The sequence below is a fragment of the Rattus norvegicus genome, chromosome 9, assembly GCF_021556685.1.
Source record: "Rattus norvegicus strain SHRSP/BbbUtx chromosome 9, alternate assembly SHRSP_T2T, whole genome shotgun sequence".
NCBI lineage: Eukaryota > Metazoa > Chordata > Mammalia > Rodentia > Muridae > Rattus > Rattus norvegicus.
In genome coordinates, this window is record NC_141542.1 from 60,142,716 (window position 1) to 60,167,850 (window position 25,135).

A 25,135-nucleotide genomic window follows, 5' to 3' on the forward strand; every position below is an offset into this window, starting at 1 on the left:
GGGAGGAGCAATGATCTTTTATCTCAGGTTAGTTGAGTTCTCATAGATACGTTGGGACGCCATTTTGTTGTGGTAAATCTCCAACCACAATAAACCCATTCCAGGTAAATGCAACTTTGTCTCGGTGAAATTGCCAACCCCAATAAGCCCATGTAAGGAAAACGCAACTCGGTTGTATATTTATAAACTGAACACCTATATTGGGAAGATATGTCTCTACACCACTTTCTTCCCCAGCTATGAAATCCCTATTACTTGTAGTTTCTCTAGGCCACGTGCTTTTGTTCTATCTTCCTTTCAACAACTCTCCCTCGGTCCTCCTTCCTTGAGGTCTCTAGCAACTCCTCCTCCTCCCCCCCTCCTCTTCCTGTCTTGACCGGAAAACCCGCCTCCTCATTTTAGCCCAGCAGTTGGCTATTTGTCATCTTTCTTAGCCAATCAGATAATTAAGGGAAGTTCCTCTACTGATGGGTATTACAAAGGCTCCACAAAAATGAGGGAAACTTTCTACCCCTGAGCCACCTCTGTAAGCCTAATCTATTTTGGGAAGGGTTAAGATTATTTAGGAAGGTCCAGTAGACTCTTTTCTGTGGTAAGAGAAAACCAGAAGCTACTGCGGGCTCGCTCAGCAAAGCTGGTTTGAGGTGAGAATGCTAACAGCCATGGTTGAGACAGCTGTGGGCGGGGGCGGAGAGGGGGGTTAATAGCTGGTGGCCAGCTCCACCACCCTCTTCTGTATGATTTGGAAGGCAGTATCCTCACAGCCAGAAAGTACATCTTGCTATTAATCAAGGATGCCTGCATCGTGGAAGGTATTGGCCTGGATTACTAGGAAGGAAAAACAAAAAGGCTTTCCAGGCTTTGGTTTTGATATCTGGCCTAAAGAAAACACACACAGATTTCACCCTCAGGAGAAGGAAGGAACTTTGAGGGAGTAACTGCTAAGATGCGTCATCTGAAGTCTCAGTTTCCGGCTTGATTTTACCAGCTCCTAGCCCACCATCCACCCACCGGTCCATTTCCTTCCCAATCTCAGGAGAGGCAATCTCCAATTTGGGGGTTTATATTTAACACCTGCAGATCTTGGCTAAGAGATCTCCGTTTCATTCTCCTGCACCATGCCACCCTCCCTCTCACCATTTAAACACTTTTAAACAGTGCTTCTAAATCACCACAAAGGAGGGGGATTCTCTTTGTAGGCTGTTACGAAGGCCTAATGTTTTTTTCCAGTCTCAGTTTCTGGACAGTCACCTCTACTCGAGGCTTCATAAAGTTGAATGCAGAGTCTCACAGATTGGCAGCAGCTCTGCTTCATTTGATGAACGTGGAATATGGCGTAAGAGTGTTTCACCTGGAGGGAGGCAGGGCTGGAGAGATGGCTCACAGGTTAAGAGCACTGGGCTGCTCTTCCAGACCACCAGGACTCCATTTCCAGCACTCATATGGCTGTAACTCCATTTCCGGGAGGATCTAACGCCCCCTTCTGGCCTCGGCGGGTATCAGCAGGGATGTGGTGTGTAGACGTGCATGCAGGCAAAAACACCCCATACCCACAAAAGCAAGACAGATTTACTCTCTTTCCTTCTCTTTTCCATCAATGGCCCCAATAAAATATCCAAGACCGAAGACCCCGTCGGCCAAGCTCACTGTCCAAGAACAGCTGAATCTGATGAGAGAAGAAAGTAACCCCAAGCATTCTTACGAACTTAACATTTGTTGTCCCCTGAATGTTGCTGAATGTGTATGTGTTGGGTGCCAGCACAAGCTTGCTAACTTTTCCTTCTCTCTTGCTTTGCTGGGTCTCCTGAGCCCTCATTCAGTGCCTTTTCAGTTGTGTTGGGAGATGAGGATCCCAGGATGCCAACACTGAACCTTGCCAAACCTACAGGATGTCAGCTGCTAGGCAGGCGTTTTAGGCACAGTGACTTGTGCTCGCAGGGGGAGAAGCTACTACTGTCCTTCCAGGCTTTACTGTTCTTGATCTTTGTGGGCTCGTTTCAAATAAAGCTCCACCACCACTGGCCCTGTGAAATGTATAACTATCCATCTCAAACCACTGACTCATCCTTCTGGAGTGACCTGGAATAAGCTGTCCTTATTGTAATACTAAATTCTCTACCTAACAGCTCTCTGCTGCTGTTTTTGACCATGTGATGGATGACCTCAAATTAAGCATGCACAGGAGTTAACAACGCTCCCCAAGCATGGAGCAGTCTTTCCTATCAGAGTAGGTATGCATTTCTCCAGAGAAAGATTCCTGCTTTGCTGGGTGAGGATTCCCTCTATGCTGCTTGCCTGCAGCAAGTAAGCCTTCCTTCATGATTTCCTCTCTTGCTTGGGCTTGGACTTTGTACTCGACATGGGTGGAGTGAGTGGAGGGTGGGGTGAGGGGTGAGCCCTTGTGTTTTGTTAGAAGACAGAGAATTCATTCCTATATCCACCCCCCCCCCCAGAGCCAAGGCATGGATGCACTCACAGATCTGCTTACTTGTGCCTCACAACTTCATCACGGACAGTTTCACAGTCTTTTCCATCCACACCAGTCTAGTAGTAGAACTTTCCAAGCAAGTAGAAATACTCTGGGAAGCCGTGTGAGAGAGCTAGCTCAAAGGAGGGCAAGGTGGGGAGGAGGAGGAGGAGGAAGAGAAGGAGGGAAAGGTGGAGGAAGAGGGAAGGAGGAGGATGGGAGGAGGAGGGAGAGGAGGAGGAAGAAGAAGAGGAGGAGGTGGGGAGGAGGAAGAGGAAGAGGAGAAGGGAGAGGAGGGGGAGAGGAGGAGGAAGAGGAAGGAGAGGAGGAGGGAGAGGAGGGGGGAGAGGAGGAAGAAGAGGAGGGGGAGAGGAGGAAGAAGAGGAGGGGGAGAGGAGGAAGAAGAGGAAGGAGAGGAGGAAGAAGAGGAGGGGGAGAGGAGGAAGAAGAGGAGGGGGAGAGGAGGAAGAAGAGGAGGAGGAAGAAGAGGGAGAGGAGGAGGGGGAGAGGAGGAGGAGGGGAGGAGGAGCAGTAGCAGTTGCCTTCAGGTTCTCTGACTACTAGTTGTACGCTTTTAAGGGAGTTCCTTCACCTCTCAAAGACCTTATTTTCCCATCTATAGGCTGTAGACCTGTGAGACCATCTTTGCAGCTTCTAGCTCTCTTCTTAATATCTGCAACAAAGTCAATAAATACTGGCTCCTTTCCAGCCAACGTTTCTTACAGCATTCAACTCATTTCTCTTGCCCATATGTACTACTGTGAGGCATAGCACCCAGTTCAGTTCAGTATACCTTATATCAGCAGTTGTGTATTAATTTATATCAGTATTTTATTACTACATAACAGTAACGATGTGTTAATATTTTAGTGTGTTAAACATTAATGACTATTTAATATTGATTGAATATCTACCTGATAAATAGGTAGTGGGTATCCACTATGCTCAATGCTGGGAGGTTATTGGCCTGGGGTTTTGTTTTGTTTTGTTTTGTTTTGTTTTTTTGTATCTCAGAGACTTAAGCAGGTTGACCAAGTATTTCAGCTTGTTTATTCAAAAATATACACAACAATAAGTCACAAGCTGGAAGGCCCGTTCTGAAAAGTGGTGGAGGCCGTGGAGACAGCCCCTGAGTTCTCAAGTTCAGATGGGCAGGTTCATGAGTGGGAACAGTAACCACAATTTTTGGATACTTTGCTGTGGAGGAAAAAAGGGATTATTCCTTCAGTCACCAAATTTCTGTTCACAGTCATTTCATGAAATATAAAGTAGCTATGGGGAAAAACTTTTATATAAATTCTTTTCTTCCCTCAGAGGACTCTGTCAGTGTGATGTTCCTGACATCAAACATTCCCATGAAAAATTAAAGATCCAGTCAATCAAACAGCTGTTTCTAAGTATACAAAAATATGGTACAAACTGAGTTTCCACTCTTTGGTTGAAGAAATACATCATTTAGACAGAGCCTAAAGCACATCTTACTCATCAGAAAAACCATTAACAGCAAAATTCTTCCATTAGACAACTCAAGGGCACACCTGTGTTCAAACCAAACCCTCCGGTGTTGTGAGTCTGATCCAGAATCCCAGACAGAGAGCTGGTATGAAGCCCCACCATGTCACGGGGGCTTCCCTGTGCTCTGGGCTATGGCATCTTCAGTCGTCATGTGATAGAGTGATACATTTTGTCACGTTTTCTCTAACGGGGATGGTCCACAGCTGGGGATGAGGGAAGGCTTAGGAAGACCTGCCTTCTCAACACAAAACAAGGAAAGCCAACGGTGTCGTGACTCAAGGTGACTTCCTCCAGCTTACTGGTTTACTTAGCGGTGAAATTAGCGAGGGGCAGTATCTCCTGAGCAGTTCAAGCTGTTTTAATGATCTCAGTTGTAAAAGCTTTCCACTCCAGAGATTTATGCCTCAGGTCATGTGTTCATCAGCTTTCTGTCATTGTGACAAAATATTTGAGACGGGCAACTTAACAAAGGAAAGATTTATATAGTCCATGGCTGCTTACATTCAGTCCTTGGTTGCCTTGGGTCTGTCCTGAGACGGAACACTGTGGCAGGGAGCGCCTGGCAGAGCCCAGCTACTTACCCGCAGAGGCCAGGAGAGGAGGAAGGAGAGCATTCTAAGTCCTGTGAAAGATAGTTTTTGTCCACCTGACACAAACCTAAATATACCTAGGGAGATGCTATTTCAAGCAAGGAATTGCCTTTATCTGATATCTGATTGGCCTGTGCACATGACTTCAGGACATTTTCTTGATTACTAATTGATGTTGGAGGACCCAGCTTATTGTGAGCTGTCCCATCCCTGGGCAGATAGACTGTTCAGCAAAGGTAGCTGAGGGAACCAGGGGATGCAAGCCAGTAAGCATTCCTCCGTGTTCTCTCCCAAGTTGTTTTGGGTCATGATATTTTGTCTTGTTTCGTTTAATCACATAATCAGAAATAGTAGGTCCCAATGTCCCCTTTAAGAGCACACCCCCAGGGACCTAACTTCCCTCCTACATGGATCTACGGCTCCAGGTCCCACTACCTCCCAGCAGCACCACAGGTTGTCAAGAAAGCCTTCAGTGCATGAAGCTTTAGGAGACATTTGAGAACCAAGCTGTAGCAAGCTGAGAAAGTGGACAGCCAATAAGTGGTACAGACTGGGGAAGACAACATTCATAGAGAGGCTTATCTGCTCTGAAGACTCGACAAATGAGATATGGCTATTGGACATCACCATTCAAGTCATTTCTTAAACCCAAGTGGCATGGATTATCAAAGTGGCATATGGATTAATAATGATGGTGTGGTACACATCCTCGAGAAGGTTTTGTTCAGTCATCAAAAGAAGAGTGAAATAAGACATGGTGGTGGAGCACACCTTTAATCCCAGCAACCTGGGAGGCAGAAGCAGGTGGATCTCTGAGTCTGAGGTCAGCCTGGTCTCCATTGTGAGTTTCAGGTCCACAAGGGCTATCTATATAGAGAAATTCTGTCTTTCCCACCCCCCAAAAAAATGAAGGGAGGGAGGGAGGGAGGAAGGAAGGAAGGAAGGAAGGAAGGAAGGAAAAGAAATACAGAGAGAGAGAGAGAGAGAGAGAGAGAGAGAGAGAGAGAGAGAGAGATGGGAAAATGTATGGAACTAGAAAAAGTATAAATATTTAATTTCTTCCCACATGAAGAATCTAGAATATATATTCATATATGAATATATTTATATCTCTATATCTATGTATAAAAATAGAATGAATATAGAGCTTGAGTTTCAGGTCCTTCAGTCAATCAATGGAGGTACTTGGGACCTTCCATACTGCTTAAGAAAGGAGAGTAAATACAGTTGGCCTGTGCACACGTCAGCAGGACTTTTTCTTGATTGCTAATTGGCAGTAGTGAGATGGAAACCCTCCTACAGCTGTGAAGATCCCCAGCCATGCCTACATCCTTAGCAAATAACTTCCGTTGCTCACCTTGGACCTAGATTTTATTTTGTAACCCTCAGTCCCACAGCCATTCCTATTAGCCCTTTGGATGGTAGAGAAAACAGACCCATGCTTTATATGACACAGACACACAGAGGAAAGAGAGTAATCTCTGAGTCCTCTGCAGAGGGCAAGGGTTGGTCTCTTACTTAAGGAAGAAATGTCTAGGATTAGAACCAGCCACACAGACCTTGGGTGGACAGTTACTGTACTGGCAGAGTTGAGATAGGCAAAGGTTAAAACACAGTGTGTGCAAAAGTGTTTATACCTAGTAGGTGCTTAATAATTGCTGAGGCACAGCTATGTATGCATTGAATTATGGGAAACTCTACAGATATAGATAGTATCACATTAAAAACGTTAAGTTTGCCGTAGATGAGAGCAGGCCAGCTGGTGTGTTCCAGCATTTGGCTGTACCACTAGAGGCCTTCTGCCTCTCTCAACCTCCGTGTCTGTATTGGTTTGAATGTGATTGGCCCAGAGAATGGCACTGTTTGGAGGTGTGGCCTTGTTGGAGGAGGTGTGTCACTGTAGGCATAGGCTTTAAGACCCTCCTCCTAGCTGCCCGGAGAGCCAATCTTCTAGCAGCCTTCAGAAGAAGAGGTATAATTCTCAGCTCCTCCAGCACTATTTCTGCCTGGATGCTGTCATGTTCCTGCCTTGATGATGGTGGACTGAATCTCTGAACCTGTAAGCCAGCCCCAATTACATGTTGTCCTTATAAGAGTTGCCTTGGTCATGGTGTCTGTTCACAGCAGTAAAACCCCTAACTGAGATGATGTCCTTGAATACGCAGTAGATTCTATGAAAGTCTTTGTAAGGATTAAGCAAGACCAAACACATGTAGCATAAGAGCTGCACCTGGCATGCAGAAAGTGTGCCACTAAATGTTAGGAATGACTAGTATTGAATTAAAAACTCTGGGCAGATCTGCCCTTCTGTGTATCATGTGTCATACAGATGCCATGTTTTAAAGATCTAATGTAGTTTTATTTTATTTGTGTGTGTGTGTGAGAGAGAGAGAGAGAGAAAGAGAGACAGAGAGAGAGAGAGAGGAGGGAGGGGAAGGAGGAGGGGGATAGCAGTTAATATTGGGAATCTACTTAGCATACAGTAGAACTTGACATTGAGAACCAGAGCATCTAAGAGAAAGGCAGGAACAAATAATTGGATACTATGCCTAGGATTTCTTCCTAATCCCAAGGCAGCCACAATGACTCAGAATTTTCTAGCTCATGTTTCTTATCCTTCTGACTCTTACTGATTCTTGCTTATTAAATCCAGCTTGGCTGAAGAGGTCCCTGAGTTTGTTCTGAGCCCCCCCCCCCCCCCCACAAACCCATGTCCAGTGGATATAATGGCCCTAATTATCTGCACACCTCTACCTCCTCCTCGTATAAATGTCACTTTTATTTCCTCAGAAGTGACGAAATGAGAGCCATGTCCAAGCTGTACAAATACACAGCTTGGGCTGAGCCCAGAGCATTTCTTTCACTGTCCTATCTCTAGGCCTAGGCCTGAAAGCTTCTAGCCTCTATACAAGCTAATCTCCCAAGCTGACTGATTCAGTCCAGCTTCTCTCAGCTTCTGACTGAATGGCTGTGCCTGGCCTTGTACTAACTTTGGCAATATGTTCTAATCTTCTGGCTCCTTCTCATTTTCTGGATCTTTCTGTCTTCACCTGTGTCTAGCCTGTCCTTTCTGTAACCTGCCTCTGTAAATCTGTCTCAGTAAAACTGCCGTAAACACACACACACACACACACACACACACACACACACACACACACACACACACACATACCCAACCACCCATGACACCTTTCTCCGTCTCTCTGTCTCTCTGTCTCTGTCTCTCTGCTCTTAAGTAGCCTCTCTTCCCTGTGCTGAGGTGTTAGGCGTATCCTCTCTCTGACTCATTCTGTCAGATCTTTCTTTGACTTGTCACTTTGTCTGCCCCTGTTATATGTCACTTTCAAACATGGCTGCTTCCTTCTACAAACTAACCTTACCTTCAGTGTTAGGGACTAAAGGTGTATACTAAGGCCTTGTCTATATTCCAGACATATACTGTAATCCAGGGTGTGTCTACATTCTGGCTGGATCATATCTTTGGATGTGATCCCTTACCAGAGCAGTCATGTTGCTAGATTAAAATTCCTCTACATCCTGGACAGCACAAAAGATGTGGGAACAACAATCCCCATGATCCAGCTACTTTGGGTGGAGGTCATATGAAATAATGTCCTCGCTATCAGAAGCCAGTCTGTGACAATTATCCCATGCCTTAAAATTTTCTGTTTTTCTTAGCTTGTTTAATCACCTCACTCATTCATGGTACACACACTACCCCATAGGAAAATTCATCATCAAATTACTTGTCTCAGACCTGAATTACAGGCTAGCCTAGACTATCCCCATTACTCATGGTGCCTTAGACCCTGCTGCCCCCATATTTAACTCCTTGAACCTGGACAAAGTCTCATGTTGGACTCTGTGTCCAGCATCTCTGAAGTGGCCTGTTCTAACATGAACTTCTGTGGAATACAATGTTCTCATACCTGACTGAAGGCATCGTCCTTGCCTATGGGATCTGGATGCCTTAGGTCACGCCCTGCATAGGGATACAACACAGACCACTTTCTGAGCATCAAGGACCTTGGGCTCTGGTTCTCTCCTGCCCTTCTGTGCAGCGACTCTCATACATTACCCGGCAGCTTTGATCCTCTGCTTTTGATGGTTAATAGGATGGCCAGACCCACAGCATTCATCTGACCCTGTGTCCCAATTGAGCAGATATCATGTGGCCTGCTCCCTCAAGCTTCTCCCACCAAGATTCCCCTGCCATCATGGACTGCACCCTGGTACTGTGAACCAAAATAAACCACTTCTTAAGTTAATTTTGTCAGAGTAACAAGTAGCTTGTGTGCTACTCTAAATAACCCTGTTTATTTCTTTATATAATCTTCCTATTGAAACCCAAGTATTTGGCCAAGGAGATGGCTCATTGGCAAAACCATGTGTGGGATAAGCCTCACAACCTGAGTTTGGATTCCCAAACCCATGTAAAAGCTGGATGGAGTAGCCTACATGTCTGTAATCCTTGCTTCCCCATGGGAAGATGGTGACAGTAAGCTCTTTAGACCCCTGTAGGGCCAGCTAACCTGGGGTACATACAGTAGTGACAAGAGAGCCTCTGTCCAGTAAGGAATGATACCTGAGGTTGTCCTCTGATTTCCACAGGTTAGCAGCATGGCTGCTTTTCCTCTCCCTGTCTCCCTCTCTCCTGTTTCTCATACACCTAAGAGCACACCTGCATTTTGATAACACCCAGCAAACCTACCGTGGAAGTAAACCCGGGTGGGAGCGTGTGTGCATGCATGGGTATGTGTGAGCCATGCAATGCTACATGCTCGTCAGGGTTGAAAGCAAAACCTCCAAACAATGTCCTAGCTCATGCTAATTCTTCATTCTTGGAGAAACTCCGAGTAGTTCCTCTACCCAGAACTGTGGGTTTTTGTGCCCCAGACCTGTCAGGCACATAGGAATTATGCATCTTGGCAAAGCCACATCTGGGAGAGAGACAAAAAGGAGCTCCCTCATTTTATCTCCCTCTTGGAAGCAGGAGAAGAAGAGCTAGAAGCAGAGGAAGCTACCACAAGGCCTGCTACACTGTCCCCAGAAGCACTGCCTACCAGCTCACATAGGCTTCAGAGCACACCGTACATTCCCAGAAGGACATGGGCCTGACCCAGAGCCAGGCAGGGCTGGCTTTGTATACAGAACAAGGCAGGAAAGGTAGGCGTCCTTCAGTCTCATGCAAAGGAGTCACTGAGCCAGAGAGAAGTGAAGCATCAGGCAGTGGTAGCCCCAAAGTCAGTTCTTCAGACTGCATTCCATTGAAATATTTAGATTGCAACTGAGACAGGATTCCAAACGAGACATTTTCTGTGTACTCCCACCAAGTTGAGATATTTGGAAATGTGCATCAACCTCTCAACATTTCTTCAAAGACCACAGCATCGAAGCCAATAGAGGCTTCCTTTCTGAGGCCTTGTGAAGACAGAAGAGATAAACTTGGCTACGTTTAAAACTACAGCGTATGTGGCTACTAAAATAGCCGAGAGAGAAAAAAAATTATCCTAAATGTTATAGCCTGACTGCTCATGTTCCTCAGATTTACATGTTGGGTTCTAAAGTCCAGTATGATGCGTTTTAGAGGTATGGTTTGGGACAGGTGATTAATGTCAAGGTGGAACCTTCAGGAAGGGGATTAATGTGGTCCTGGTCGGCCAGAGAACTAGGGGGAATCTCATCCAATCAAACGAGAAGGCAAGAGGTCTGCAGCCCTGAGCTGGACCATGTGGATACTCTGAGCATGAACTTTTAAACTCTAGGACTATTAAGTGATGGTTTCTCTTTATTCAGAGTCCCTCTAGTCGTGTGGTCCTTTCCTGTAGTCGCCCAAGAAGACTGATGTACACTGTATAAAGCTATCTTCCCCTGTTTGGATTGGAGATATTTAAACGAGAATAGAATAAAATAAGTCTTCAAATCAGTGATGGATCATGCCACCAAAATTCTTTGTATTGTTCCTGATACGGAGTCTAACTATGTAGCCCAGACTGGTCTCAAATTTTGATTCCCCTGCCTCGGGCTTTTGAGTGCCAGAATCGTGTTTATCTAATTTTCATTCCACCAATTTAAAAGGCAGTAATTGTCAAGAAATATTACAACATATAACAGAAGTATTAATATAAAAATATAAAAAGACTTGGTGCTAGCATTTCTACAAATACAGAGGCTCGAAGCCAACCATTGGACTGAGCATGAGGTTCCCAATGGAGGAGTTAGAGAAAGGACTGAAGGAGCTGAAGGGGTTTGCAATCCCATAGGAAGAACAACAATATCAACCAACCAGACCCCCAGAGCTCCCAGGGACTAAACCACCAACCAAAGAGTACACGTGGGCTGACCCATGGCTCCAGTTGCATATGTAGCAGAGGATGGCCTTGTTGGGCATCAGTGGGAGGAGAGGCTCTTGGTCATGCGAAGGCTCGATGTTCCAATGTAGGGAGATGCCAGGGTGGAAGGCTGGAGAGGATGGATGGGTAGGGGAGCACGCTCAGAGAAGCAGGGGTAGGAAGGATGTGATATGGGGTTCCAGAGGGAAAACAAGGAAAGGGCATAACATTGGAAGTGTAAATAAATAAAATGTCCAACAAAAAAAAAATAAGATCCACTCCTTTCCACCCCATATACTATTTTGGGAAGCAATAATACATTGATTTATATACTATGCATCAAGGCAGTTATACTACTTATAAGCACCTATTGTATGCAGTCAAGTTAAAATGTCTTGGCTCAATACATGTACAAGTTACAAGTATGACTGTACCCTTGTTCATTTCTCCATCCCAGGAAAATAGAAATGAAACTGAAGTTATGAATGGTTGTGAACCTGGGTCCAAACTACTGAGCCATCTCTCCAGCCTCTACAGATCAATCTTTAAAAAAAGAAAGAAAGAAACTCTGGATTTGTTTCGTTTTGTTTTTGAATGTTTCCCTTAGATGCTAAGTTTGGAGTAAGACATCTCCTACCCCTGTACCTTTCTTTGCCTGAATTAAAATGTTTACTGAAAGATAAGCGTTTTGAAGATTAATAGGCACCGAATAGGAGATAATGTATTCCATCTGTCCACATGGGGGAAATTCATACATTTTTTCCACTTTTAAATTTATCATGGATTTTTTAAATAATAATATGACTTTCGGCTGACAGCAGAACCAGAAGATAAGAGATAGAAAAAGCTATCCCACTAAGGTTTGGAAAGAAGGAGCCAAGAGTGTGTTCTGTGGGTCTTGGAATCCTCCCTGGGAAGCGCGCTGAGGGCTGAAACAGATACATTTTGAAGAGGCGAAGAGGTCTGGGTTATAACAAGAGGGAGACGATGAGTGAGTGATTCTCCTGACATACTCTAAAGGATGAGCCCTTCCCCATGGAGGAAAAACTGTCGGAACCACAACACATACACTGGGTCTACACCATAGCTTGTGAGGTCTCTGTGTGTGTTCCTATCACACATCTGCTACTTAACCGAATGAGGGCAGAGGACGGCTTTGGGTCAGTTTGGATCTGCCTTAAGAGAAGCTGCCTTGAGGACCAGTATTATTAATATTCAGAAAGACTATTTCCCAAGAATGAAGGACACTTCTGAGTACTCTCCCTTACACACTCCACATGCTTCTAGGATCACTGGGAGCAGTGCAAACTTGTACCCATAGCCTTCTTCCTTCTCTGCCATTCAGGATTCTCATGCATCCCCTTCACCCGAGGTGTGGGTTGTAGCTTCCTCTGGGTAGTCTCTCCTCAAGCACTGATAACTTAAAATCCAGCCGGAGTCTCAGGAAAAGCTTCCAGTTTGTTCAGCCTGTGGGAAACAAGGACCTCTTGCAGTGCAACAAGAAAGGGGAGGGACAGATGTAGCAGAGGCTGGAGGGGTAGGTGCAAGAAAGGGATGACCTTTTCCAGCAGTAAAAGGAACACAACCCATGTCTTCCCTCTGCGCATGGGGCATGTAGTATGCTGGTAAAATGGAGAGAAGCAGATTCTGCCTCATGAAGCACAGCTCTCTGAAGAGTATCCTCATAGGTCCTGCCCCAGTCTATTGGCGGTTTGTGGGGATCTTGACCAAACAAAGTGCTCCATAACAAGACTGCATTTGGCACAAAGACGTAATCCCAGCCTGTCGAAGACTTCTCAGCAAAACATGGCCCCAATGGGAGAAGACGTGAAGTTAGTCAAAGGAAGGGCATGTTGAAAATGCCTTCTCTTGTTTGGGACTGTAATTCAGCTAAAGTGGGGAGTTTGTACTTTCTGAGTTGCAACACAGAAGAGGGCATCCTACTTGAGTGTCAGGCACAGAGCAGTGGGATCATAGCGCCATTCAATAGCCAAGGGCTATGGCTAGACAGTGAAGCCACACCACAAGGTGAACATGTTCAAAGACTGTGTGTATATATGTCTGCGTGTGCAGGAGCGTGTTTAGGAACACAGACAGCTAGGAGTCCAGTTACTTCTTTCTTACTATTGACCAAAGACTCACAGTGGGAAAAAGCCATCATTCCAAACTTGAGTAGAAGTTAGGTCAAAAGTCCAGGTCATGAGTGAGGCAAGGAGACAGTTCAGACTCAGCTTAGAAGTGATCAAAACCATGATGTGTGTTTGGGGTGTTTCTGTGGTCCAGGGCTGAAAGACTTTCCAATCCTTTTCAACGTCTTAGAACCGGAGACAGGAAATCTTCTGGGGCTTGAGCAGACCTCAGACGAGGGTCATAGAATATATACACTGCAAATGGTTATATCACACATCACCTGACAACCTCACATCCAATAAAGGGGTCCTTGCTCCTCACAGCAAGGAAGAAAAAAATATTCAACAGTAAAGGAAGAAGCCTGCGCAGAACCATTTCTTCTCATTCCTTATATGTACAAACATGAATAATTTGACATGATGTTTAGACAGTTTCCCCCTAACTTAAGTCTTTTAATTAAAATGAAAGGCAGAAAATATGCTTTAAATATGAATGCGAGAGGTGTGAGTTGGCACCCCCCAGCCTTCCTCCTCCTCTCTCTCTGTTATTAAGGAGCACAATGAGATCTCGCTGCTCCTACCGTCTTTTCATAATGTTTATGGTTGTTTTAGGTAACACATAAACCACGCTGAATGTGATATTCCCGTTATTACATGTCAGGGGCACATATTAAACTGGAGCCTGTCCCTTTTCCTGCTATTTACTTTTGTGGCAAATCAGTCAATGTATTTTCCTCCACTCACCAGGCAATATTGCAGGGTTGCCTGCAGCCCCGAAGGTAAATGCTAACTTTTCAGCCCGTGCCAAGCGGCACGCCCTGGGCTCGCCACCAAGTGAATGAGAGCAGTATATTCTGGGCTGAAAAATGGGCTCGGATGTTGCCCCTAATAAATTACGTGATTATTAAATTGCCGCGCAGTTCCAACCCACATTATTTTATTTTGCCTCTTGCCGGCTCCCTTGTCGCCTACTCTGCTTCGCCTCCATTTTCTGTGTGCTTAACTCGTAAAATGCTAAACAAGTTTTGATATTTACCTGTTTATGATTAAATTGCAAAATGATCTGCTTAGTTCTGTTCTAAATTAAGGTCTGCATTAAATGTCATAGCATTTATCTTTCATAAAATGAGACAGCAAGGACACTAATTTCCTAGGTATTCAATCACTGCCCTGTGCCACTGGAGAGACAGTCAAGGAACAGGCCTGCCCACAGTTCACAGCTCACTGACAGCCCTGAGATGGAATCATAAAAGTCAATTAATCATTAAAAGCTGTTACAAGCACATATCGAACCGGTCTGGCACAAAATGTTAATCAGTCCAATATCAATATAATAAATTCCTGCAAATTGGAGCGATCGATACATTTAAGGCCTAATGAATCAATTTGAGGGCACCGGGCTGTTCCTTGGGGTCCCCGTGACATGGCAGCCGGGCGAGTGCTACATCTCTAGGCGCACTGCCAACAGAGGTCACCTATCCTAACAGGCTGTTCACTTCAGCCTGCAGTTACCACGGTGACAGCATGTCACCATTGCCCTAGTGTCCTTCTAGGTAAGGTGCGAGCCAATGCATCACTGCCTTTGATGGATTTGTCAATAATACTTAACAGGGGAGGGGGGCTGCTCACATAACACGCAAAGGCCTCCTGTCCCCGAGCAGGTTGCTGTGATTTAATTGTCTGCAGGGGTGTGTGCGTCTGCATATATGCAGGATCTAAGCAGCGGTTATAGGCAGAAGGAGTTGGCAGTTGAGCTGATTGCCTTAGGATGGCTAGGGAAAATAACCCAGAAAGTAACAGGCGGTCAGAGCGATGATCAAGGTGTTACATTAACTAAGTCTCTGTGTAAGTAAGAAACCACCTAGAGCCTCTCGGATTAACAATTTATTACCTACAACATTTTAATACATCACTCATGAGTGGAAATGGAGTTGGGTATTAATACCCCAAGGCCTAGACTCATAGTGGCATTTCTAGATGCCAGCTTACAGCTCTGCTTGTCCACCAAGGAAAAGTCCATCAGGGTAAACTTAGGTGAGCAGAGATGATTGATGGGTTTGTCCCTCTCCCTCTCCCCTGACTCCCCATCACCTGCAGTCTCCCCCTTGCCCAAACCATCATGGATCTGGAAGACTGGGCATGCAGAAATGGGATTTTTAAACAATCCTCTTTGTCATCTGTTTTTAAAAAGCAGAATTTTCACGTTTCAACACATTTTATCTTTCGTTATGCCTATTAAAACTGACCAACGAAGGGCACCAAGAGCAGTTTCGGCACTGCAGAGTGGAGTAAAACCTCTTTTGAGATAAAAAGAAATCTCAGCAACTGAGGCTCTGGGGAATCGCCATGTTCCAGAACCTTCGCTGTCGTTTAACATAAAGCATAAAGGTTAATACTGAATAAAATAATACCTTGGGTGATTATTTTAATAGTCTCAAAGTACAACTTTCCCCCTGGGTTGCTCTTCCATAGGGCTTGGGTCGCACACATCTGATTGCTCTGTGTGTCCCTGCTTTACCAATCGGATCATTTGATTCCGTTTAATCCCCCAGAAGTTACTATGTTGAGTTTTCCCTGCAGTCATTTATTCCCTTCTAGGGAGAAAAAAAAAGTGGAAGCTATGCCAGTTGAAAGAAACGTTAATTTCTACTGCCTAGTTATTTTAAAAGACTTTTTTTTCTTACCTGAAAAAAGAATCATTTTTTTATTATAGTGGTCTGAATTATAGGAAACATCAAAATAAATTACAAATTCTCTGCTAAAGAAATAACTATTCAAGGCATTGAGATGGGGTGATGTTGCTGGTGTTCAGACAAAGGTAATGCAGTGCCTCGACTTAATTGCCCTGACATAGTGCTCAACCACTCCAGTTACATTCTTTGAGAGGGAGAGAGAGAGAAAGAAAAATCTCTCATTGTTATTAATTGTGTTCCTTTTAGAATGTAATGTCATATCGCTGCAGGCTGAGCTAATGAAACATACCCATGTAACCAAAATAGTCATATTTCTTTTTGTTCAACACGTTCTATCAAAACCGTCTACGAAAGACATTGTGTTAAGATCTTTTCACAGAGCAATATAAAGAACATCTCAACTACTTCAACATTTCTATTATCCGATTACTAAAATGCCCAGGAGGACCAGACAATATAGTGTGAATTCGGTTATCCTATAAGACTTTGGAAATATTGCTAATTCCTGTCTTGGATTTATGTTAATATTAATGCTAGATTACACGGTATAGCTTTTGAATACCTTCTGCATACCAATTTTCAACAAAGGCAGGATGCTCCCATGTACCGAAGCTATATGCCTCTATGGTAATGAGAATCTGAATTATTTATCTCTATTTATCCTACAGGAGTTCGCCCGACCCCAGTCCCATTTTCTTTCTCCGCTGCACATCAATGAGTGTAAACACAGCTTCAGAGCTGCTGCCCACTTCCTGTGTTCATCTTCTCTTTTTCAGCAGAGCAATAGGCAGTAGACAAGAAGAGCAATAGGCAGTAGACAAGATGTTACACCGCAAGGAGAATCCGTTTAAGCGTGTATTTGAGGTAAACCCTCCTAATTAAGTCAACTTTAACACAGACACGCAAATGGCACCCTGCATATGTGTCTGGCGCCTAATATCGTCTGCCGAGCCCAAAGGAAGTCAGGCGGCAGCAGGCCGAGGAGACAGTTAATACATTCAGACTCTCCTTCCTTTAACCTTTCTGCTAGAAAACTGGGGGCTGGGGGCGGGGTGGGCAGCTTCCCACTCGGGCTGGTGCCTGAATCAGCGAGGCTAAGACGCTCTGACTTTGCTCCGATATTCACAGTGTTTCCGGGTCCATCTCGCCCAAGGAAAGACTGTGATGAGTTTGAATGACTGAAAGTCAAAGGAAGGAGTCCAGCTTTGAAGTTCTGTACAGCCTCGGGTTTCTGCAATGAGGGAAATAACCAGAGAACTTCATCAAGAACATTCCAGAAGGCTTTTTCATATATGAACTAGGACTTGGTGGGATCACGTGGGGAGAGCAACATTTATAATGCTTTATCAAGCTGACATTTTCAGGAGACTTAAGTTGTTAACAATTGGAACCATCCAGGATTTTGGTGACCCCAAGTGGCATAAAAGGGATAACCTTTCCTCAACTGTTGTTGAGGGACTGCTAGAGTGTCAGTCACTCCGGGCTAGTCATTTAAGAATGAATGGGGAAATTCCTGTTAAGTGAGCTAGTTAGACGTCATTAGTTCATCCAGACCTACAGAGTGTAGCAATCAGACGTCTTGTCGTCCTGTCAGAACCACTCGCAACCCAAGTGTAGAGTAAGATTTAAAAAGGTAAAATGAAAACTCTCCAGAAGTCATGTATACAGGCTGCTTTCTGTGTGTCAACTTATCACAAGTTAGAGTCACCAGAGAGAGACTCAGCTGAGGAAATGCCTCCATGAGATCCAGCTGTAAGACATTTTCTCAATCAAAAATCGATGGGGCAGGGCCCAGCCCATGGTAGGTGGAGCCATCCCTGGACTGGTGGACTTGGGTTCTATAAGAAAGCAGGCTGAGCGACCAGGGGAAGCAAGCCAGTAAGCAGCATCCTCCAAGGCTTCTGCATCAGCTCCTGCCTCCAGGTTCCTGCCCTGTTTGAGTTCCTGTCCTGCATGTGTTGATCATTATTATTAATCTCTTCCTGAGCCTAGTTTGTAGTTAGTTTCATCAGAGTTATATTTGCATAGAAAAATAGAACATATTCGGTGTTATCTTGGGTTTCAGGTATCTTGAGAACTGTAACCACTATATGTAAAAACAAACCACAGTGTCCTTTTCTTTTTTTAAGATTTACTATTTTTTTTGATTTTTTGTTTTTTTTTAATCTTTATTAACTTGAGTATTTCTTATTTACATTTCGATTATTATTCCCCTTCCCGGTTTCCGGGCCAACATCCCCCAAACCCTCCCCCTCCCCCTCCCCCTCCCCCTCCCCTTCTATATGGGTGTTCCCCTCCCCCTCCCCCTCCCCTTCTATATGGGTGTTCCCCTCCCCCTCCCCCTCCCCTTCTATATGGGTGTTCCCCTCCCCATCCTCCCCCCATTACCACCCTCCCCCCAACAATCATGTTCACTGGGGGTTCAGTCATGGCAGGACCAAGGGCTTCCCCTTCCACTGGTGCTCTTATTAGGCTATTGTTACCTATGCAGTTGGAGTCCAGGGTCAGTCCATGTATAGTCTTTGGGTAGTAGCTTAGTCCCTGGAAGCTCTGGTTGGTTGGCATTGTTGTTCATATGGGGTCTCGAGCCTCTTCAAGCTCTTGCAGTCCTTTCTCTGATTCCTTAAATGGGGGTCCTGTTCTCAGTTCAGTGGTTTGCTGCTGGCATTCGCCTCTGTATTTGCTGTATTCTGGGTGTGTCTCTCAGGAGAGATCTACATCCGGTTCCTGTCGGCCTGCACTTCTTTGCTTCATCCATCTTATCTAATTGGGTGGCTGTATAAGTATGGGCAAGTATGGGCATGTGAGTACACTGTAGCTGTTTTCAGACCCAGCAGAAGAGGGCATCTGATCCCATTACAGATGGTTGTGGCCACCATGTAGTTGCTGAGAATTGAACTCAGGACCTCTGGAAGGGCAGACAGTGCTCTTAACCACTGAGCCATCTCTCCAGCCCTGACCACAGTGTCTCACTCAGTGTTTCTATTACTGTGAGGAAATGCCATGACCAAAAAGCAAGTTGGGGAGGAAAAAGTTTGTTCGGCTTATACTTCCAGCATTTTAAAATGTGTGAGAATCTCTCTCTCCCTCCCTTCCCTCTATATTTTGATACTTTTCATGAGGAGACTGTTTCTATTTATCTCAGACAGAAGCAACAATAAAAAAAAATAATTCCACTTAAATCCAGCTTGGAGATCTTGCCTAGCCAGGCCATGGTATGATATATAATATGGCACACATGTCCTTAGCAAGCCTAGAAGAAAGGCAGACTAGAATGAATGTGGAGGAGACCTATTGGTGCCTGTTCTTCATGCACCCTAAGTTCTCATAAGGGAGAAGCTAGAGGTGCAGAAGGGATCGGCACTCAGGATGGCAGATAGTGCTGGGAAATGTAGTTTAGAAAGAAGAGTCTGGGTTCCTGATTTTCGTGAATGCCTCAGGCCATCTTCCCAGTCAAGCCCACGACTCAGGTGTTAAAGAGCAGAAAAATGCCAAAAGCAGAGTGGTTACTCTGGGATCCTATAAAGATGTGTCAGACTTAATAATGTTGCTTTACCGCTTGCCTAACAAGCGCAAGGCCCTGGGTTCGGTCCCCAGCTCCGAAAAAAAAAAAAAATAATGTTGCTTTATGGATACTGTGTTGTTTTACTATTTGATATTTTTGGGTCACTTTTTGAGTTTCCCTTTCCTAGTTTTGATTATTATCCAAAAGTATTAAGTGGTGAATTCCAGAAATAAACAATGCGGAAGTTTTTAACTGTGCTCTGATGTCAGGAATCAGTGTGATTCTTGATAGTTAACCTTGGTTGTCAACTTTACTACACCTGAAATCAACTAAAATGCTCCACTAAATGCAAAAATCCTGACACACCTGTCTGTGAAGGATTCTCTCGATTGGATCATTTGAGGTGAGAAGATCCACCCTAAATATAGATTATTATTAGAAGACCTTCCCTAAATCTGGGCCACGTCTTCTAGGGGCAGCCCACATACAAGGACATGGAAGAAGGAAGCTTTTGCTTTTTGCCTACTTGCCCTCACTCTCCAAGACAAGTTCATCTACCCTGCTGCTGAGGTCTTTCTTTTGCTGGTGTTAGAACCTGATTCTTGATTCCAATGTAGAGTGAAGAAGAGATGAGAAACTGAGCCTTGTGAACTGAGTGACAGCCAAGTTCTTGCCTTTTCTAAAGGGAGGGAGCCATTGTTGGATGAGCCCAACCACAGCCTGTAAGTCACCTCTTTTAATATGCATGGTTTCCCCATCAGTTCTGTTCCTCTCGAGAACCTTCACTAACATAGCAATAAAAACTAGAATCAGTTCCATGGGTATTTACCTAGCACAATCAGGGAGACAAGGCCCAACTGTGACAAGGATGGATGCAGAAATGGTTACCTAGACCTTTTGGAGCCTGGAGATGGCCAGGTATTTTTGGTTCATCTCACAATAACAAGTCTGCATGTTACACAAAGGGCCGTGTTGGATTCTGCTCATGGCATGACACCAGACTTTCCTATGCAATTAGACTCTTTGAAATCGGATTCTATTAGCTGGGTGGTGGTCGCCTAGGCCTTTAATTCCAGAACTCAGGAGGCAGAGGCAGGTGGATCTCTGTGAGTACAAGGCTAACCTGGTCTACAAAGCAAGTTCGAGGATAGCCAGAGCTACCCAGAGAAACCCTGTCTCAAAAAAAAAAAAAGAAAAAGAGGAAAAGGAAGAGGAAAAAAAGGAAGGAAAAGAGAGGAAGGAAAGAAAGAAGGAAAGGAAGAAAGAAAGAAAGAAAGAAAGAAAGAAAGGAAGAAAGAAAGAAAGAAAGAAGGAAAATGCCTTCTATTATAATAATGCCCATGTAGAAATGGATAGAGTACCAGTCCATTTATTCTCATTCTCCAGAATTCACTACTGTAACTGTTTTTGTTACCTTTGTTTATTTTATTTTGTAACACTGTAAACAAAATTCACATGACAGCTTAAGGAAGGAAAGATTTATTTTGGCTCATAGTTTTAGAGGTTTTCAGGCTGTTAGATTAGGCAAGGCTCAGATGAGGGCTCTTGTGTACTGTACTAAGGTGGTGTATCAGAGGCTACTTATATCACGGTGGACCGTGAAGCAAAGACTAAGGTTGGCCAGGTTTCTTCACCCTCCCAAAATAGTTTCACCAGATGGGAAACAACTGTGCAAGCCTAAGAGGGACAGTTTCTATTCAAAGAGTTAATGTTTCGTGTGCATTGTGTTTTATTTTACTTATATGTGTATAAAAAAGGAACAGCAGAGGATGTTTGTTATAATAAAATTTAACATGTCTATCAGACATTACTGCGCATGCTCCCAAGGTATAAGAAATCACTACCAATTAGAAGCTCAAAACAACAGAAATACATCCTTTGGTGTTATGGAGGATAGAAGTTTGAAATCAAGGTACCGGCAGAGACACTCCTTTGAGGTCCTATGGAAGAATCCGTTCCTCAATCCTCATACTATTTCTGTGGTTTTCAGTCACTGGTAATGTTTCCTATCTTACGTCTTCACTGCTCTGTTTTCTACAATCCTCTTTACACGGTCGTCTCCCTTCCCCGTGTGTGTGTGTGTGTGTGTGTGTGTGTGTGTGTGTGTGTGTCCCCATATGCCCAAATGGTTCTCTTATAAGGACACTCTCAGTGAATTGGTGCCCATCCCAATCCAGTATGGTTGAATCTCAACTTGATTACGTCTTTGAAGACCCTCTTCCATATATGGTCACACGAGCAGGGGCTAGGGATAGGATATAAACAAGGTTTCTGAATGGACATGATCCAACCACTCAGATATTTGGCGGCAGTTATCCTTGGGAAACTTTGAACAAATAGATGGGATTTAAAAACCCCAGAATTTGATGAATTCAGTTAAAATTTAACTTTGAGGTTTTTGTTTGCTTGCTGGGTTCTTGGCATACACACAGGTTTCTATATTTACATAGTTTGAGCTTGCATGTGAGCTCCTCACATGGTTTTAAATTTTTGTATCATGCATAGAAAGTGTTTTCTTACTCTAAGATTGTAAAGGTATCCATTTGCTTTTGTCTTTGTCTCTGGTACATTTGACTGTTTACTCTAAGTTAAAACAGGGATGCTGTGTTTTATGTTTTATTATTATATTAAGTGTGTGTGTGTGTGTGTGTGTGTCTATGATAACCTGTGTGGTACCCTGGACTCCTGGAGGTTGTGGGCACCCTGATAGTGCTGGGAACTGAATTCAGCTTCTCTGGGAGAGCAGCCAAACTTTCAACTGCTGAGCCATTTCTCCAGCCCACGTTACATGTCGAAGAACCAGCCAAGCCTCACAACATATATATAGTAACACAAGTTTCCTGCCTTGGGTCTGCATTTGAGTCTGTCCCTGGACTGGCTGTTTGATCTGTTGACTCCATGTGTCTCTTCCTATGTCGTGAATTTCTGTACCTTTCTTTACTGTAATTTTGGTTTTGCATTTTAGTAGCTGGTGGGGACTATTTTCTGCTGTGGTTCATTTAACTTTAGCAAGAATTTACCTAACTTAACCCCAAAGAGATGAACCTTGGTAACATTTTTGTCATTTTTAAGTTCTGTTGTAATTAAACCACAAAGTTGGATTTCCTTAAACTGTCCGTTCTTACTATAAGTACATAGCCTACTCTATCACATGCACCTTTTTGTTTTGTTTTGTTTTCTTCCTTCTTACCTTTTTTTTAAACTCCTGAGAAAATATTTGGAGTTTCTGTCACATAGGTTTAGACGTTTTGTGGTTTTGTTTGTTTTTCTACTGTGAATGGAATCTTAGAGTTACACCCTCATTCTTCCTCCTACTCATCCTTCATACCAATCTGTTAGCAAGAACTGCTGGTTCTTCCTGCATCTAAACGTAGAGAGAACATATGCCCATTTCCCTTACGTCACCCTAGGCCATCTCCTTTACTTCGGGCCACAGACTGGTTTCCACCCACTTCCCAGTGTCTCTTGTCCACATATCTGCCAAAGAGGTAACTTTCTTACAGCCTGTGACATCATAACAGAGTATCCTTCAGAGTCTTCTCAATTTGTTTCTTCAATGTGAAATTGAATTCTCAATGTGAATTCTTTTCAATTAGTAGTTCTGAAGCAAGATTGAATAATATCAGTATAGATAAGAGGAAGCCTTGACTTATTATTTATTTTAGTAGAGATACTTTTCTTGAAGGCCTTACTGCAAAGTATGATATATGATACAGATACTTCAGTAAGTGTGAGAGTTTGCATACACTGGTGTGTGTGCGTGCGTGTGTGTGTGTGTGTGTGTGTGCGTGCGTGTGTGTGTGTGTGAGAGAGAGAGAGAGAGAGAGAGAGAGAGGAGAGAGGGGGAGGAGGGAGAGAGGAAAGAAGGGGAGGAGAGAAGAGAGAGAGAGAGAGAAGATAGGGGAGAGAGGAGAGAGGGGAGAGGAGAGAGTTTTGTCATGTTAAGGAAGCTCTAGACCTGTGCAGCCCTGGTTGTCTTGTACTCCCTCTGTAGACTCAAACTCAGAGATCCACCTACCTCTGCCTCCCAAGTGCTGGGATTAAAGGTGTGCTCCACCATGCCCAGCTATAGGTATGCTTTCTGTTTTTGTTTTTGTTTTGTTTTTTAATCAAGATTAAAGGGTTTGGAGAGATGACTCAGGAGTTAAGAGCACTTGCAGCTCTCAAAGATTTGGATTTAGTCCCCAGCACCCACATGGTGACTCACAATCATCTATAACTTGGGTTTCAGGGAATCCAATATGCACTTCCAGCCTACATACACACCCGGCATACACATGATGCACATAAATATTGTACACACAAACAGTCCTGCCCCCCCACATAAAAATAAATATTTTTTTAAAAGTTGGAATTGAATGTGATTGGCTAGAGTCATTTTGGAAGAGGGAACCTCAGTTGAGAAAATCCCCTACCAGACTGACCTATGAGCATGTCAGTAAGCAGCACTCCTCCATGGTCTCTCCATCAGTTCCTGCCTCCAGGTTCCTGCCCTGCCCTAACTTCCCTCAATGATAGAGTGTTCCTCGGAGTATAGGTGAAGTAAACCCTCTCCTCCTAGGCCACCTTTGGTCGTGATGCTTTATTATAGCAATGGAAACCCTACCATTATCTTTTTAAACACACATTTTGGCATTGAGGCATATAGATAAATGATTGGTGGTTAATTTCTTAAAGTGGTAAAGTATATGAATAGAATTTTTTTCTTTTTTTTCAAAACAGTCTCACTTTGTAACCCAGCAGACCTGGAGCTGGTAAGCCTCCTGTCTCAGCCCAAGTGCTATCATTGCAGTGTGTACAGCCATACCTGGCTTAGAGTCCTTAATTACTGCACTCTGGAGTGAAACCCATCTGGTCTTTTCAAAATGCACTGGTTTTGTTTTGTTTTCTTTTCATTTTTAAAAATTTATTTATTTTATGTATGAGCGCTGTCTGCATAGACACCTGCATGCCAGAAGAGAGCATTAGATCACATTATAGATGGTTCTGAACCATCACGTGGTTGCTAGGAATTGAACTCAGGACCCGTGGAGGAGCAGACAGTGCTCTTAACCATTGAGTCTACCCTTTTGGATTTGTTTTTTGGGTTTTTTTGTTGTTGTTGTTATTGTTTTGCTTTTTGTTTTGTTTTGTTTTCAGTCTGTTAGTCTTTCCTTTGTATTGTATCTTTCTGCATGTGCGTGAGTAGTAACCACATATATGGCCATTCATGTACTGCTCACTCTCTGGGCTGTTATTCTGATTTTAGCAGAAGCACTGCTAGAAGGGAAACTGAGGCAGAGAGGGGCAAAGAAAACAGGATTCAGGATTTATCTCAACACAGGTTTACCGCATAGTAACTGTGGTGGTTTGAATGCAAATGGCAATAAGTTGTTTAGTCCTGGATGGTCTTAAATTCACTCTGTAGCCCATGACCACGAAGACAATGAATTTTTGATACATCTCCCTTGTTACCCAGCCGAGATTATCGGTCCGAGCCATTAGGTCTGTCTGGCTTGAGGGTCCTCTCAAATGCTTGTGACTGCCTGTCCCAAGGACAAATGGGTAGCTTAGGGCTCTCGCACTGGCCCACCTGTAGCCAGGAAGGATGGAGTTCTCTGTGACTGTGTGATTCTAATGATGGACCTAAGCGAGCAAGGGAGGTTGATCTTGGGATCAAGTCTCATCAAGGACAAGATTGGTCCCCCATTCTCCAGCTGTGTGTCTGTACATGTTTGCTTAAACATGGCTTCAGTAAAGTCTTCCTGGTGGTTTACAGTGGAGAATGCAAGAATTCATCCCGAACCTGAGCATTGCACACAGACACCAACTATGCTAAAATATTAAATTTTATTCCATAAATAATTCAGCCTAGATAATAATACTTAGGTATAACTTGGAACTTGTGACAATCCACCTGCCTCT

General features: G+C 44.0%; 1 long non-coding RNA gene across 3 annotated transcripts; it reads left to right on the forward strand.

Annotated features, from left to right (window-relative positions):
- Nucleotides 1-290: 290 nt before the first annotated feature.
- Nucleotides 291-3,185, forward strand: LOC103690528 (uncharacterized). 3 transcript variants are annotated; one of them, XR_015629123.1, is made up of 5 exons: nucleotides 291-644; nucleotides 1,231-1,336; nucleotides 2,127-2,231; nucleotides 2,454-2,620; nucleotides 3,090-3,185. It is a non-coding gene; the product is annotated as an uncharacterized LOC103690528 (long non-coding RNA). The 3 variants fall into 3 exon arrangements; XR_015629125.1 differs by having other exon boundaries at nucleotides 2,454-2,591; XR_015629124.1 differs by having other exon boundaries at nucleotides 2,454-2,564.
- The last annotated feature ends 21,950 nt before the right edge of the window (nucleotides 3,186-25,135 follow it).